Source organism: Ipomoea nil, unplaced genomic scaffold, assembly GCF_001879475.1.
Source record: "Ipomoea nil cultivar Tokyo-kokei standard unplaced genomic scaffold, Asagao_1.1 scaffold2422, whole genome shotgun sequence".
NCBI classification, from domain to species: Eukaryota; Viridiplantae; Streptophyta; class Magnoliopsida; order Solanales; family Convolvulaceae; genus Ipomoea; species Ipomoea nil.
Window position 1 is genome coordinate 306,364 of NW_017618850.1, and position 15,369 is coordinate 321,732.

Here is a 15,369-nt window from a genome sequence, read left to right on the forward strand (position 1 = left end):
CTGGATGGGCCTGGATTGTTTTCTCTACACTTTGGTGTGGGAGTCAATGTTTAGGACACCTGTTTAGCATATGTCTACAGCTATGTCTGACCAGTGTCTATTACTTGTTACTTCTGAGGTTAATACTGCTCAGCCCATTCCTAAGAACTTTTTGTTTCTTAATGTGTGGACTAAGCATGAGGATTTTTTACATGTGGTTAGGGAAAGTTGGCGGTTCCTGTTGAGGGTGCACCTATGTATGTTTTGGCTACTAAGCTTTCCAGGTTAAAGAAGGTCCTTTCTCCTTTATGGGGGTGTGCATTTCGGGATTCGGTTTCGATTTTGGTATTAAAAAAAATGATACCATTCGGTTTAACATTAAGTCTGGTTCGGTTTCGGTTCAGGTTCAATTTGAAAATGTTCGATTTCGATTCGAAATTAATTCAGTTCGATTTAAGAACTCCAATTTCTAACATTTCCTAATTTTCTAAACACACTACCGAACAATACATATTCACATAGGCAAACTCCAAAGTCTAAACATTATATAACAAAATAGCAATCCAATGTTTAAACACAGTACTAAGTACTAATTACCAAACATCAGTTGGTTTTTTACCTAACCGACTCTTCAATTGACTCACTTGGAATGTTTTGTTGATGAGATGAAGAATCATCCATCTATGTAGTTAATATTTGAAGAAAAAGGGTTAAATACTGTATAGTTAAGTTTTGAACACAATCCGTCATTTCTTGGCAAAATATATTTTCACTGCACTGGAATATTATTTTCCAATGCACATGAAATATATTTTTAGTGCTTCCAAGTAGTGGAAAAAATATTTCCAAGCACTAGAAATCAAAATTAGAATGATGTTGAAGCACATTAGTTTCATAGAAACATGAAACTAAAGAAAATATTGAATATAGTACGAATAACTTAAGTTAGAGATAATTGTGATGCAAAGAATAATTATGACAAACAACAAAACTACAAGGTAGAGAACATCCCATAAAGAAAAAAACTAATAGAAATACCAGTGAGAATATGAGCTGAACGGCGAAGTTGGCAGCAAGAGACTTTGATTTACTTATTTCTTTATTTATTATTATTATTATTATTATTATTATTATTATTATTATTATTATTAATTATTAATTATTATTATTATTATTATTATTGTTATTTTTATTGTTATTTTTATTGTTATTGTTATTGTTATTATTGTTATTATTATTGTTATTATTATTATTATTTTTTATTTTTTATTTTTTATTTTATATTATTATTATTATATTATTATTATTATTATTATTATTATTATTATTATTATTATTATTATTAATATTAATTTTACTTTTTGTCACACGACTTTTGAGATCTTATCACTTTTGGTGCACAATTTTAAATATTTTCAATTTTGGTGCTTAACTTTGTTATTTTTTTTTTTAATCAATTTTAATCCCTACGGCCAAATTCACTGTGAAATGTTGCCGGCTTTTATATTTTAGAGACAAAAGCGTAATCCCAAGGAAAGATCTTCAATATCTAAACAAAAGAATAATCATATTTAGAGAAAAGAGTTAATACCTTTAATGGTCCTTCGAGTATTAGGGGTTTACCAGTTGTGGTCCTCCGATTTTTAAATGACCTCCAATGGTCACGAGACGTCCTAAAATGACCACAGGTGGTAATTTTTTAAAACATGGAGGACCATTGGAGGTCATTTCAAACTCGGATGACCACAAATCCCATAGATCTATGTCTAGTTTTTATCCGTCTTCTCCTTTATTTTCATCGATCAAACACCTATAAATATGATTTTACAGGGGTTTTGTTTAGATATTGAAGATGATTCCTTGGGATGACGATTTTACCCTTTAAAATATAAAATCCAGCAACATTTCGCCGTCAATTTGGCTAAAAGGACCAAAACTGATAAAAATAATAAAATTAGGCGCCAATGATCTTGTGGTCTAGTGGCATGAAGTGGCTCTACCAAATGGAAGGTCATGGGTTTGAGCCATAGTAAGGGCAGTATTAACTCAAAAAAAAAAAAAAAAAAAAAAACAAAGTTAGGCACAAAAAGTGAAATTAATTATTATTATTATTATTATTATTATTATTATATTATTATATTATTATATTATTATGTATTATATTATATATTATTATTATTATTATTATTATATATATATATATTATATATATTATATATTATATTATTATAATAATAATAATATTAATATTAATAATAATAATAATAATAATAATAATAATAATAATAATAATAATAATAATATATTTATAGTTATTTATTAAAAAATGCTCTTCGGTTAGGTTTAGTTTATTTACCAAATCATTCGGTTTGGTTTTTTACCGAATCTTTCGTTCGGTATTCAAAAGTCCATTACCGTTCGATTGTTTGGTATACTACCAAATCGAAGTGGTTCGGTTTGGTCCAGTACTATTCGAGAAAATTGAATTGCCCACTCCTACTCTTTGGGGCTGGGAAACCTTTGGTAATATCTTTTCTAAGTTGCATGAACTTGAGGATAATGTGCACGCATTGGTGGAGGTGCTGCAACAACACATAGACGATGATTGTGTGCTGATGGATTATAAGGAGAGTGTAGCTCTTTTGAAGCGACAAATTTCTATTAAGCAGGAGTACTAGCAGCAAAAGGCGCATATGATGGTTGTGCAAGAGGGGGACAGGAACTCCAAGCTCTTTCAGTCGTTGGTCAAGGAGAGGAGGATGAAGCTCTACATTCATAAGTTAAAAGATGACACATGGCGCTGGATCAATGATAAACAAGGGATAGCACAACAAGCTGTCTCATTTTTTTAGAGTATGTTCACAGCAGATGTAGGTACTTTTGACTTGTTTAAACTTGATTGTGTGTCACGTCTGGTTATTGATGAGGATAATGCCATGTTAACTGTTGTGCCTAAGGAAGATGTGGTTAAAAATAGTGTTTACTATGAATTCTGTTAGTGTCAGGCCCTGACGGGTTTTCTGTGGAATCAGGTATCATACTTTCAATGTGCACACCCCCTAACCGGGATTCCAAGCCCAGCGGGTAGTATCCAACCTAGCAGCTCGAGATTTTTCTACCAAGTTACTTCTAAAAATTGGCCTTCTCTGACCGTATCATCCGAAAGGACATAGTCCAACCGGTAGCCTCCTAAACAAGGTTTTCCTCACTTCATATAGGTAATATATATATATATATATATATATATATATATATATATATATATATATATATATATATATATATATATATATATATATGCGAGCTTTTCAAAAGAATATAGATATAGATTACCAAAATACATATACGAGTTTTGAAAATAACCTAAGCCAATAATATAGGCCATCTAAAGTATGCAAAAGCTTTCAATATGAAAACATAGTTTTTATGTACAAAAGGTTATGAAATAGCCATTTATGCAAATGAAACCGTATGATCGTGTCAATCTCAATACTCATGAACTAGATAATGCAACTAGAGTATTTAATCAACTCATCTCATAACTCAAGTCCAAAACATGGTACTCAACTTTCGTGTTCAACGGTATTCAACAAACACTTAGGAAAATCATGAATCATGCTTGGTTTGAAAAAGTCAATTTTATTCACAAATCACATAGGCACATTTCATACTAACGTGTCGTTACGTGCCCGAGTCTTCGAGCATCAAGGGTCCACGATTTCCTGTCCGAAACAACAAAGTGGACTGAGCCACAAGGGCTCGGCCCTCTCCAGAATGACCTGGTGGGGCTAGGTGACGGAGCCTGAGGAACCCCGCCACTTGGCTCCGCCAAGTCACGCCCTTGAGTAGCGGATCCCCTTATGGTCCACCACCCTAGTCAGTTGGACGACGGTGCTTACCAACGGATCCCTCCGGGGTCCGTTGGTAAGCCCCGCATGGTCAACCCAGAGCTCCAAACAGTGAGCTCGGGAAATTGCCTCAGATGAACAAATCCAACTTCCAGCTTTCCAGAACATCTCCAAAACTTCTCCAAACATCCAAGAACAACGAGATAACAACACAAGCTCATAATAAACACATAAACATGCATTCTATAACATTTCTAGGCATCAACACATCTATATCATCAACAACAACACAATATCAAAATAATAGGTTTTGGGAGTCCATGGTTTATACCTCAAACTTCTTAGCTTTAACCTCAAGTGTTTCGCTTCTATGACCTCAAGCTAGGTATTCTCTTCACCCTCTAGAACTCCAAGACCACCACCAACAACACACATACACAAACACATATGAACATATTCTTAGCTTAGGAAGTTGAAGGAAGAATGGAGGAGATGAAGAAAATAGAAGAGATACTTACCAAATCTTGGACCTAGGGTTTGCTAGGAAAAGCTCAAAAAAATGAAGAAGATGAAGATGTTGGTGAGAGGGAGAGAGAGTCACGAGAGAGAGATAAATGTAAGCTGCCAAGGTGAAGGAGGGATGAATACAATATCTACACTAAGGAGGTTTAAGTAGTAGGGCTCAAAACCCTAGGGAAAGCTGATGGAATTTTCGGCCAAGTGAGGGCCAATTTGTTCATTTCGCGATTAAAATCTCAATTTATAATTTTGGATCAAAAGTTGGGTCAAGTTAGGAAAAAAAAAATAGGTTTCTAAATTTTTAGGAATAAAATGGGTTCATTTGTAAGAATATTCCTAGGCCAAAACAATTGAATCAGTTTCACAGATTCCTCCACTAGATTGACTTTTGGGTCAAAACTTGGTACATAAATATACCCAATAAATAGGACTTTTAAAATATAAGATTATTTGGTGTTGAATCACTTGAAACAAGGAATTTAAAATATTTAATTCATACACCCTTTGGAAAAATTATTGTAGGAGTAAAAATAGTTTATTTTGAAATTTTATAAAATAGAAATTTGAAGAAATGTATTTTGGGTTGTCACAAATTTTAGTAGAAAGATTGTCACTTAGTTATTGGTGGTCAGGTAGGCATCTATTCTCCCTAGGTTGTTGTCTCCTCACCAGAGGGTTTTATTTCAGGGCATTCTATTACTGATAATATTTTACTTGCCTATAAGATGTGTCATGGTTTGAAACTGGGGAATCAGGATTTACTGGTTAAGTTAGATATGGCTAAGGCCTATGATCGTGTATCTTAGTTTTTTATGGTATTTGTGATACGCATGATGAGTTTTAGTGAGGTCTGGATTGACCTGGTCTACCATGTTGTTTCAAATGTTTGGTACTTTGTTATTGTTAATGGGGTCAAAGAGGTTTTCTTTACTTCTTTCTCGTGACCCAACGCAGTGTGATGTTAGTCTCTGTTGGGATAACTGGTCTGGACTTGGGCCCCTTGGGCGTCTGTACTTGTTTCCTAGTGTTGAGTATTCAGGTGAGTTACTATTTGATTTTATACAGGATGGGGAGTTGGATATGTCTGCTTATGTTGACCTTCTGCCTACTGGTTTTGAGGCGGACATGTCCCGCTTGGGGCAACGGTCGTTTGATAAACCTATTTGGCAAGTGGTTGCTGATTGTTTGTTTACTTTTTCTTATGCTAAATCTCTTTTAGGACATGATCCTGTGATTTCAGACCTTTTTTGAGTACTTGTTTGCATAAACATCTTCCCTTTAAGGTGTCCTTTTTGGTCTGGTATGTGTTACGTGGGCAATTTCCCACAGATGATGTTATTAGATGGGATACTCCGCCAGATGGTTCTTTAAAGGTTAATCTTTCATACTATGAGTCTGTGGGTGGGGCTGCTACCATGGTGTGTAATCAGGGGGTGGTTTCTGCTACGGTTTGGCCGTTTCGGCAATTAATGGGTTTCGGGATCTTTTTCGAGTCTCGTTTGGCTGTATGTAATGGTGTTTGGGGGAGGGATTTAGATCCTTCGTCTTAGAGTCTTCTTTGCCTTAGTTTGGTGGGGTATGTTGACACTTGTGTTCCTATTCCTTGGCTTCTTGATTGTGCTGTTTCTTGGCTTCGTTTCCATTGCTTTTGTGTTAATATGTTTGTCTTAGTTTGATAGCGTCAGGGTAATCTTCCCATGGCTGATTTGGCAGATTGGGTTAGGGGTAAGGATGTAGAGATTTTCTTTCATAGTTTGCTTAACCTGCCTTCGAGGGTGCATGCATTGATTGTCCCTTATGACGTCCCTACGGTTGTTTTTTAGGATGATGACCTGCCTAGATTTATTTTGTCTTGGTTGACGGTAAATGGAAAAAAAAAAAAACAAATAGGAGAGGAAATTTGAAAAAAAAAAAGAAATAAGATGGAAAAGCATTGAAAAGGAAAAATGAAAAAGTGGAAAAAAGAGGAAAAAAGTGCAAAAAGAGAAAGAAAATTGGAATTGTCGGTGCTTGTTTTGGAGGTAATGATGGATTGGCTTTGTGTCATGTTTAGCTTAACGATAGCTTGGCTTTGTGTCAAATCCATTGACCAAGTCAAGCTTGCTATTGGCCAATAATAGCAGAACCCCTTCCGGGGTTCCAGGTGAGGTTGGAGTTATGGGGGGTGCCTACCTTTCTTAAGTGTCTTTTATTTTCTACTTTTCGTGTCTTTCGTGGTAATAAACAACAGAATCAAGCCCTAGAATCGCAAAATCAAGCATCAAATCGAGAATCACAACTATGTCAGATGTGGCAGGGCAAGTCGGTTGTTAGAATTGCAAAATGATATTGAGAAAAACTTGTTAAGAATGATGAAAAGGTTACCTTGATGGGAAGATTTATGCAAGATTGGCCCTCACTAGATGTGATTAGGGAAAAATTTTGCTTGGTGTTCTCCCATGTTAATTCAGTTCAAATTAGATGACTCAACGCAAGGCACATACTGGATCGATTTGCATTTGAGATTGACTGTGACAGTAAGGGTGGAAATAGGCCAGGCCGAGCTAGACTTTAGAAAATTAGACCTAGGCTTGTTAGGAAAATCTAAAGCCTAGACCTGTATGTAGGCTTTTTTTATTAGGCTCAAGCCTGAGCTTGCAGTTGGCATTGTGACACCCCAAAAATCCACATTCAATCCATGGATTAATTGAGTAATTAATCCTATTTTTATTTGAGGAATTAATTCCTAAAATCCTGATTTTTAATACTCAAGGACTAGAATTTGACTAGTCAACCTTTAAGTTGTGTTGTACCTTGTGCTTTGAGGGGAGTTCCCTTGTTCCTTACACTTTCAAAGGGTTAGTAAGGGTATTCTTGTTTTTTCACCAAGAGTTAGTATTGTAACCTAACCTAGAAGACTTCTTCATTTCATTCCCTACAATTCTTAGAAAATAGTTCTACCTTCTCTCTAGAAAAGAAGTGTAGCTTATTCTCCAAGCCAAGTTGAGACCCTTGTCAAAATCCCAAGATTTGCTTCCAAGATTCAACCTTTCACCTATTTGGGCATCTAGGAGGGTAAGATCTAAGTTCATCTTGTGTTTTTGGTTCCATCTTAGTTGTCTTTTCTTAAAGGTAGGATCTTTATGATCTTTTGGTTTAATCTTGAAGTGGGTTTGGAAAGTAAGCCTTGTGGAGTGCTTGTTGTGGTGTAAAGTGAAGTCTTTTGGTATTCAAGAGGTAACCCATGCTCTACAAAACCTATTTTGCTTACCTATATGTGATTTCTTGGATTCTACATGTGTTTTGCTATGAAATGTGAGGGTTTATGCATTTGTCTTGTGATATTGCATATCTAGAGCTTGTGTTCAGGGTTCCTTTGTGCCATTGCTTGGAATTTTCCATGGTTCAAGTCATTTTGTTGTGTTTGGTGAGATTTGGCATGTCTTGGACTTGAATTTGTGTTTGGAGAAGAAAATCCCCGAAGGGATTTGTTGTGGAACATGGATGTTCCCGCGGGCGGGGCACCACCCGCCGGCCTACCCGCGGGTACAGTGCCTGTGGGGTTGTGTTCCCGCGGGCGGGACCACGGGTGGGGCGCTACCCGTGGGTCCACCCGCGGGGAACACGGTGGTGTTCGTTCGGGATTTGTTCCCCGTGATTTGTTTGACTCGGTATTTGGTCTCTTGGCTTCCCGTTGTTCTTTTGTGGAACCATTTGAGTGTCTCCTTGATGTTTCATATGTCTAGAACTATATGGTATGTTCCCATGTAGGACTTTGGTGTCTTGAATCGTGCTAAGTGTTCAACATTGTGTTTCGTTGGACAAAGAAGTGTCTTGTGTGTTCCTCGGAACTGTCTTGAGTTTCCCCATTGATAAGCATGCTACTTGGTTGTCTTAATGCTAGCATGTGTGTGGTTTGTACCTTCCGTTTGGTTGATGATAACTTGCGTTATTCATCGTTGTTGTCGTTGGGCTGTGACCCGTTCCTTGATTGAGTATGTTTCATACCTTTGTTGTGATCCGTTGTTTGACTCTTGTTTAGTTGTAGTGCGTGTGTGGCTCTACCTGGATTGCACGATTAGTGGTATGGGACACTAGTCACCAAGGTATTGCAGCGGTCCTCGTGGTGGCCGTGACGTGATTATGGAGTTATGGCCTAAGTGATGGGTCCACGTTTTTGGGGGATAACATGTGTTATCCAGGCATGTGTTGCCGTGATTGGTGGTTTTCGTTGGTGGTTGTTGGTGGGGGACAACGGTCCTGGGGGGAATAAGGTTGGACTAAGAAGTACAAGGGTCCTGGAGGTAATGGTTGGAAAGAAGGTACAAGGTTGGGGGTAGCCATAAGGTTGGAACAGGGCATAAGGAAGGCATACCAACTCGTGATAGGTGATGTTGCGAGGGCTTGTAAAGTCGACGTTGTGTGATCTTCTCTCGTGACGTGTGTAGTCACGGAGGCTTGTGTTGTTTTGGCATGTGTTGCCGTTGGGTGAGTCTTTATCCTTGCGTGTGGTTAACCTTTGTGGTTTGGGATGTGTTCCCGTGTTATCCTTGAGAGTGATGAGTCTTGTGTTGACAGTTGATCTTGGTTTTAACTTATATATATGTATTCCATTTCGAAAATGGTTTTTATGACTTATGTCTATCTATATATGATACTTAACGGTATTGGTGGGTTACCAGCATTATTCGTTGACCGGGCGTCGTCCCAATGTTTATCTTTGTATCTTTCAGGTGATGTTTAGACGAGCGCGATGTCTAGAGCCTGGTAGCTTAGTACCTTTATCCTTGCTTTTGTGGCCTGTGCGCCAATATAGTTAGACTGATGCTTTGGGATAGATGTACAAACTTGCAGATTGTTTGCCGTAGCATTTACCGTGTTTGGTAGACGTGGCGTGACACCCCGTTGGATTTCTTTTTATCCAGTTTCGTTTTTATCTTCCGCTGTGCTAGTTTTGTCGCTTAATCTGCATGTGTTAAGGCTTTTATATAGGTCTTGTTTGGAGGGTGTTACAGTTGGTATCAGAGCCTAGGGTTGAGCCTAGGAAGAGTTAAGTCTAGACTTCCTAAGTAGTTAAGTGTGTTTTGAGACCTCTAAGCGACCTTAAGAAGCTAAGTGTTAGGCTTAGGACTCTAAGTTGCGCAGTGAGGTTGTGAGTTCTCTTATCATTTTCTGTTGTGTTGTCTGTGCTTTGTTTTCCTTTTAGTTTTGGTTATCTTTAGTTAAGGCACCAGGTAAGGGTGCGGGCCCTGAGTTTCCTCCCGTGTTCGTGCTGTTGCTGTAGAAGTCGAGGACGGCACCATCGAGACGTCGTGCAAGTCTTCAGAAGCAGTCACCAGTGATCAGTTGGCTACGTTCTACCCTCGGCAAGAAGCGGACTGGTGGTGGATGCTTGAAAGTCCTGCCTGTAGACAAGATCCGGAGTTCAGTTGAGAAGACCTGAAGGTTAAGTTACGTGAGCGGTTCTATCCTGCGCATGCCAAGGAGGCCTACCTTTGTGCAATCGACCCTACCGAGTTCAGCAAGTTCAGAAGGGAATCCGGGAGAACCGTAAGAGGAAGCTTGAAGGAAGTGTTGCACCGATGGTTAAGAGTTTGATGGCTACGTTTGCAAGTAGTGTGGAAGTGACCACCCCGGCGTCGTCTGTCTGGGGAAATGATGGAGTGCTTTGCTTGTGGTAAGAAAGGTCACTGGTCCTTTGAGTGCAAGTTTAGGAGGAAGACTTCAACGGACTCAACAACAACCTCGGCAAGGCAAGATCAATAGTTGTGAGACAGATGCAAGTGGGAACCGTTGAAGTAAGCTCTTGTACCTTTTGTTGCACCTCCTTTCGTCTTCGTGCCTTTCCTTGCGTGTTAGCTTCGAACGTTAGCTTGTTTGAGTGTTACCCTTGACCCTCGTTAATCTTTCCTTTCTCCTTAGACGAACCCTTTTTCCTCTTGAAACCGATCTTCATCCCTTATCTGTTTCCGAGAAATCTTTCATACCTCTTCGAGCGTCGTTCTCGTTTCCTTCTTAATTCGATTCTATACAAGATGACAACCTCGTTTTCCTAAGTTGTAATCTTGAAAATCTTGATTTCCTCCTTAACCTACGCTATTCTTTAGCCTAAATATAGTACCCTTCGTTAAGAAATCCTTTCAATTCTTTCAAACCACGTTCTTGTTCATCTCTTGATTTGATTCTGTTCAAGGTTACGACCTCATCTTCCCTAAGTTGTGACTTTGAAAATCTTAATCCCCTTCCTAATCATCGCTATCCTTGAGCTCAAATCGGATACCCTTCGTGGGGAAATTCTTTCAATCCCTAAAACCCTGTTTTGATTCCTTACTCCTTGAGTTGTACCCTTGTTTACAATTCTCTTCTTCTTAATCAACATGGTCCTCGAATTGTTGAACCTAAACTCTTACCTTGATCATCCCTTTGAATGGAACCTTGTTCTTGTGTTCCCCGCTTCTAATGATTCTGTGCAAGGTGGCAACCTTATTTCCTAAAGTTGCAACTTTGATGACTTTGATCTTACTCCTATGTAACGTGGTCCTTGAATTTCTGAACCCAAACCCTTCACTCCAATCTTTCCGTTGAACCGAATCTCTTCTTGTGAGCCTTCTTTCCCCTGAGTTACCTTTCTCCTTTGTTAACGTTCCTGTTTTGAACCTTTCATCCGGACCAGAGTTTTGAAGTTTCAAGCGTTGCTTTGTAGAGAGTTGGAAGTGGTGTGCTAATGCAAGTGTTAAATTGGCAGGCTGCATCAAGTTAACCCAAGAGTTAGGGAGAAGTTCATCTTGCTCGTGTTGTGGATCAAGTAGTTGCAGCTTTTGTCGGAAGTGTCGGATCAAGTTCACGCAGTTGCCGAGCTCAAGTTAAGTAGTAGGGGTACCTTGTTTCCTTTGGTTGAAGAAGCCAACAGAGATCAGTTGAAGATGCAACCCTGGTTCTGTGATCCCGAGTGATCTAGTTTAGGGTTCTTATGGTGTCAGTTTCTATTTGTGGCTTGTTCCTTAGCTGAGTCGTCTCGTTTTGAGTAGATCGTTGGCTAGTCTTGAGCAGGAGTTAGGCTCGGTGTGAAGTTAGCTTTCCTTTCCGGTAAATCTTTTATCTATCACCTTATCTTTCTTTCTTGTCTTACATTTGTGAACCCTCAATCTACCTCTAAGTGTTGTCTTTCTTTTTGTTAACCGATGGTTTTAGTGTTGAACTTCGTTGTGACCAAGCCTATTATTCTTACCACCTTAATTCCAACCCTTGTTTCCTCTAACTTTGGTTAGTGGCGATCACCTTTGTTGCTTAAAACCTCGTTTGCAACCCATCTCTTGAGCTTTGTCATTCGTTTCGCAAGTCGACCGTTTTGTTGTGGCAACTCATTTCTTCCTTCGTTTGCTGTTGCCACTCTGTTGTTTCGCTTTTCGGCTGTGCTTAGTTGTTTTCTCTTGTTTGTCGTGGTTGTTAGCTTGTGGTTTGGGTAGTTGGTTTAGTGGCTTTGCTTTTTGAATACACCGTCCGTTGCTGTTAACCAGAGGTTGGACCAGCTTGAGGCCAGTTCGAGCCGTAGAAGAGAAGACGAAGAAGAGTCCGAGGAGTCGGATAGCGAGTCCTTCTAGAGTGAAGCTGTGGCTACCCCGTTCGCTTTTTCCTTGTTGTTTCTCTCTTAGCCGTTGTTAGCTTGGTGATAGGTTGTTGTGTGCCTTGTGTGCTTGCTTATTCTGTTTGTTGCCTTGTTGTTTAGCTAGTTTGATAGTGGTGTTTGGAGTTAGTAGTTTAGTTCTTGGTTGTTGTCTAGAAGTTGGTGGTTGTGTAGAGGCTAGAGTTCTTGATGCTCAATCTATCTGTTTGTTGACCTCTTGCCAATCCTTGAATTTGAAATGTGGCAAGCTATCGTAGGCTTCCAAATTAAAACCTTACAAACGTAGTAGCGGGAGTAAGGATCGATCCCACGAGGAGTAACTAGTTTAACTTTTGTGCTCAAATTAAAGGTAGGGGGTGGTTTGGAATATATCGAGAATAAAGATAAAATAAAAGAGAATTTAAATAAACAAGAAATTTAATTGAACGAATAAAGCAATGAAAATAATATATCGAAAACACTTATAATAGGAGACCTTGGTTAGTAAAGATCCACCACCGGAATTCAACACTGATCATTGATTAATAAAGTAATTAATATGCAATTGAATATTTGTCGTGAAATTATTTCATTTCTGTTTTCCCTTAGTTGTAGGTAATTAAAGCACAAGCGGTTTAATTACCCCTAACTACTAAATAATCTAAGACAAGCGCTATAGATTTAATTTAATAGCAGCAATAAGAACTAGGAAAACCGACAAACTAAATAACACAAGCACAAGCGGTTGCATTTAATTTAGGAAAATATTCTACACGAGACCAATTATCACTAAGCCGTCAATAATTAACCTCAGTTGCTACTGAATATTAGAATAATTTGTAGCACAACATTATCTAATATAGCAAATAAGTATATCAAATAAATAACTAGTAGGCCTCCCTAGCAATTAAATGATACAACTATTCAAATAATTTAGAAGAATATTTAATACTCAAAATGCATAAAAACATATATATAATAAAGTTAAATAAATAACCTTACAGCGTTATGAACTCCGGGGCTTCAATTCACTAAACCAACTAGAAATTAGTCACAAATGGACATTGATAACAACTTCAACGAATATTATAGAGGAGGGAAGAATGAACGTTGAACAAATGAAAACTTCTACTATTTATATACTTCCTAAATTAATTTCTACCGCCCAAATTCTATTTTTGTGCTGCACGTACGATGAATCTCCGCTGTTGCCGCATGAACTGGTCCGCTACATTGCTGCATACCACACGAATTGAAGACTAAAACAAACAACATAATTATAATGCTTAGTTTTGTCTTTTTTTAACTAAGAAGTGGGCCAAACTATAATACTTAATTTAATTGTAGATTATTTATAAAGTATATATTTAAATATATTTATAGGATAGTACGTAATATATATATTAGTATATATTCTACATATTATTTATTATATATATTATAGATTATATATTATATATAAAAAGAACTAACTATAAGATAATATTAAATAACTAATGCAAAATTATTATAAAGATGTACCTAAAATATGAGTGTAAAATATGCCTATCAAATTCCCCCACACTAAAACATTTGCTTGTCCTCAAGCAAAAATATTATTTACGAAGTAAATAAATAAAATTCCCAAAACTCATAACATATCATGAACAACAATCTGAAGCATCCTGCAATTAATAAGATAACACCCATGTCTGAAAATTGAGAAAACTAAATAAGTAAGCCCTCACAGGAATATCACTCATCACTCAAGTGTTTGATGGGTATTACTTTCACTCAAGTTCATTCCTCTAAAATTGCTCTACCATAGGCTTGCATATCTTCTCAATCACCACTACAAGAGTCATGCATGACACAAATCATAAGGACTTTCCACAAGTTGTAATGGGGCTAGGGTTAAGGTAGGGAATATTTATGAAATTAGCTTAAACAAAAGCTTTCAAACTAGAGGAGCAAATAAATACAAATAATCCAAGATACTTGCTCAACACCAAGTATAGAATGCTTCCTCAGTATTACCAGAATTTCCCCTTACTTCATTTATTTAGAAGTAACTTCAACTCAAAATCAATTGCTGATTCTTTCTCAATTTCTCATAAATTTTCAGCAATATTTTTCTTTTTCAAACATATATTCTCCATTTTTCCATTTTTTTCATTTTTTCAATTTCCATATTTTTTGGAATCATGAACTGCTTCCTCTTTTCTTTTCCATAGAAGACCAACGACATATTGGCAACGAAGATACAACTCACCTCACTCTCAATCATATTAATAAGAGTAAGTGATCTCCCCCACACTTTATCCTTCCCAACATCACGTAGATTACAAAAATAATCCAAAATTTGCTCCACTAGTTATTCAGCTAGGTGAAGGCAGTATTTTAGATATAAAAGGCTTGTAATGTGGTTCAAAATAAAGAAATTAGAAATGGCCATAAAGCTCAAAGTGGTTAACAAAGGGAAATAAATCATAGGACAAACCGGTTATTTGGCTAGTGAGGCTCAAGATCAAATAATGGTCTTAATCATACTTGAATCATGCATGGTCTAATTAGCTTTAAAAGAGAATCGAGGCAAGTTCTAAAGAAACAAAATTATGGAAGAAATCACACAATAGAAAGAAAATAAGACCGAAGTGTCAGTCAATGGCTCAAAACACTCACAGGTTTATTGCTTACTTAATCTAGCCACTACACATCGAACAGGAAATGCTAACAAACTAATCACAACTTGCCAAACTATTTATTCAATCATGTCATGAATTCCAAGAAGGGAAATTTTTTTTTTCAAAGTAATACTTATTTTGCATAAAATACTAGTAAAATATTTATGAAAATTTTTGAAAAATTTTGACAAAAATCGTGACATAAGCAAACAAATAATAAAACTAAATTAAGCAAACAAATAATAAAACTAAAACTAAATCTCCTCCCCCACACTTATTACCAACATTGTCCCCAATGTTGAATAAAAACATGCAGAAAAGGATTATTAAATGAAAAATAACGTTTAAAAAAAAGAATAGAACAAACTCCCCTTCTAGTTGTGCATTTTATTCAAAGTAGCTGGGATCTTCAAGAAGTATGTCGGCAATATAATCAACTTGAGCCCCTTCATGGTAGGGTTTAAGCCGATGGCCATTCACCTTGAATATCTTAGAAGTCTGTAAACTTTGAATCTCTATCGCACCATGAGGAAAAATATTAGTGATAATAAATGGACCAACCCATCGAGAACGTAACTTACCTGGGAATAGCCGAAGACGTGACTGGAAGAGTAGGACCTTTTGTCCAATTGAAAATTCCTTTCTCAAAAGCATCTTGTCATGAAATGCTTTTGTCTTTTCTTTGTAGATTCTTGAATTCTCGTAGGCTTCATTGCGAATCTCCTCCAACTCAGAAAGTTGCAACTTCCGGTGTAGGCCACTTTCATCAATGTTCATG

General features: G+C 37.3%; 1 long non-coding RNA gene across 1 annotated transcript; it reads right to left on the reverse strand.

Moving 5' to 3' along the window:
• Window positions 1-202: 202 nt before the first annotated feature.
• LOC109152496 lies at window positions 203-14,802 on the reverse strand. Its single transcript, XR_002049388.1, has 3 exons — window positions 14,793-14,802; window positions 2,858-2,863; window positions 203-283 (listed from the first exon to the last, which is right to left on the reverse strand). It is a non-coding gene; the product is annotated as an uncharacterized LOC109152496 (long non-coding RNA).
• Between the last annotated feature and the right edge of the window lie 567 nt (window positions 14,803-15,369).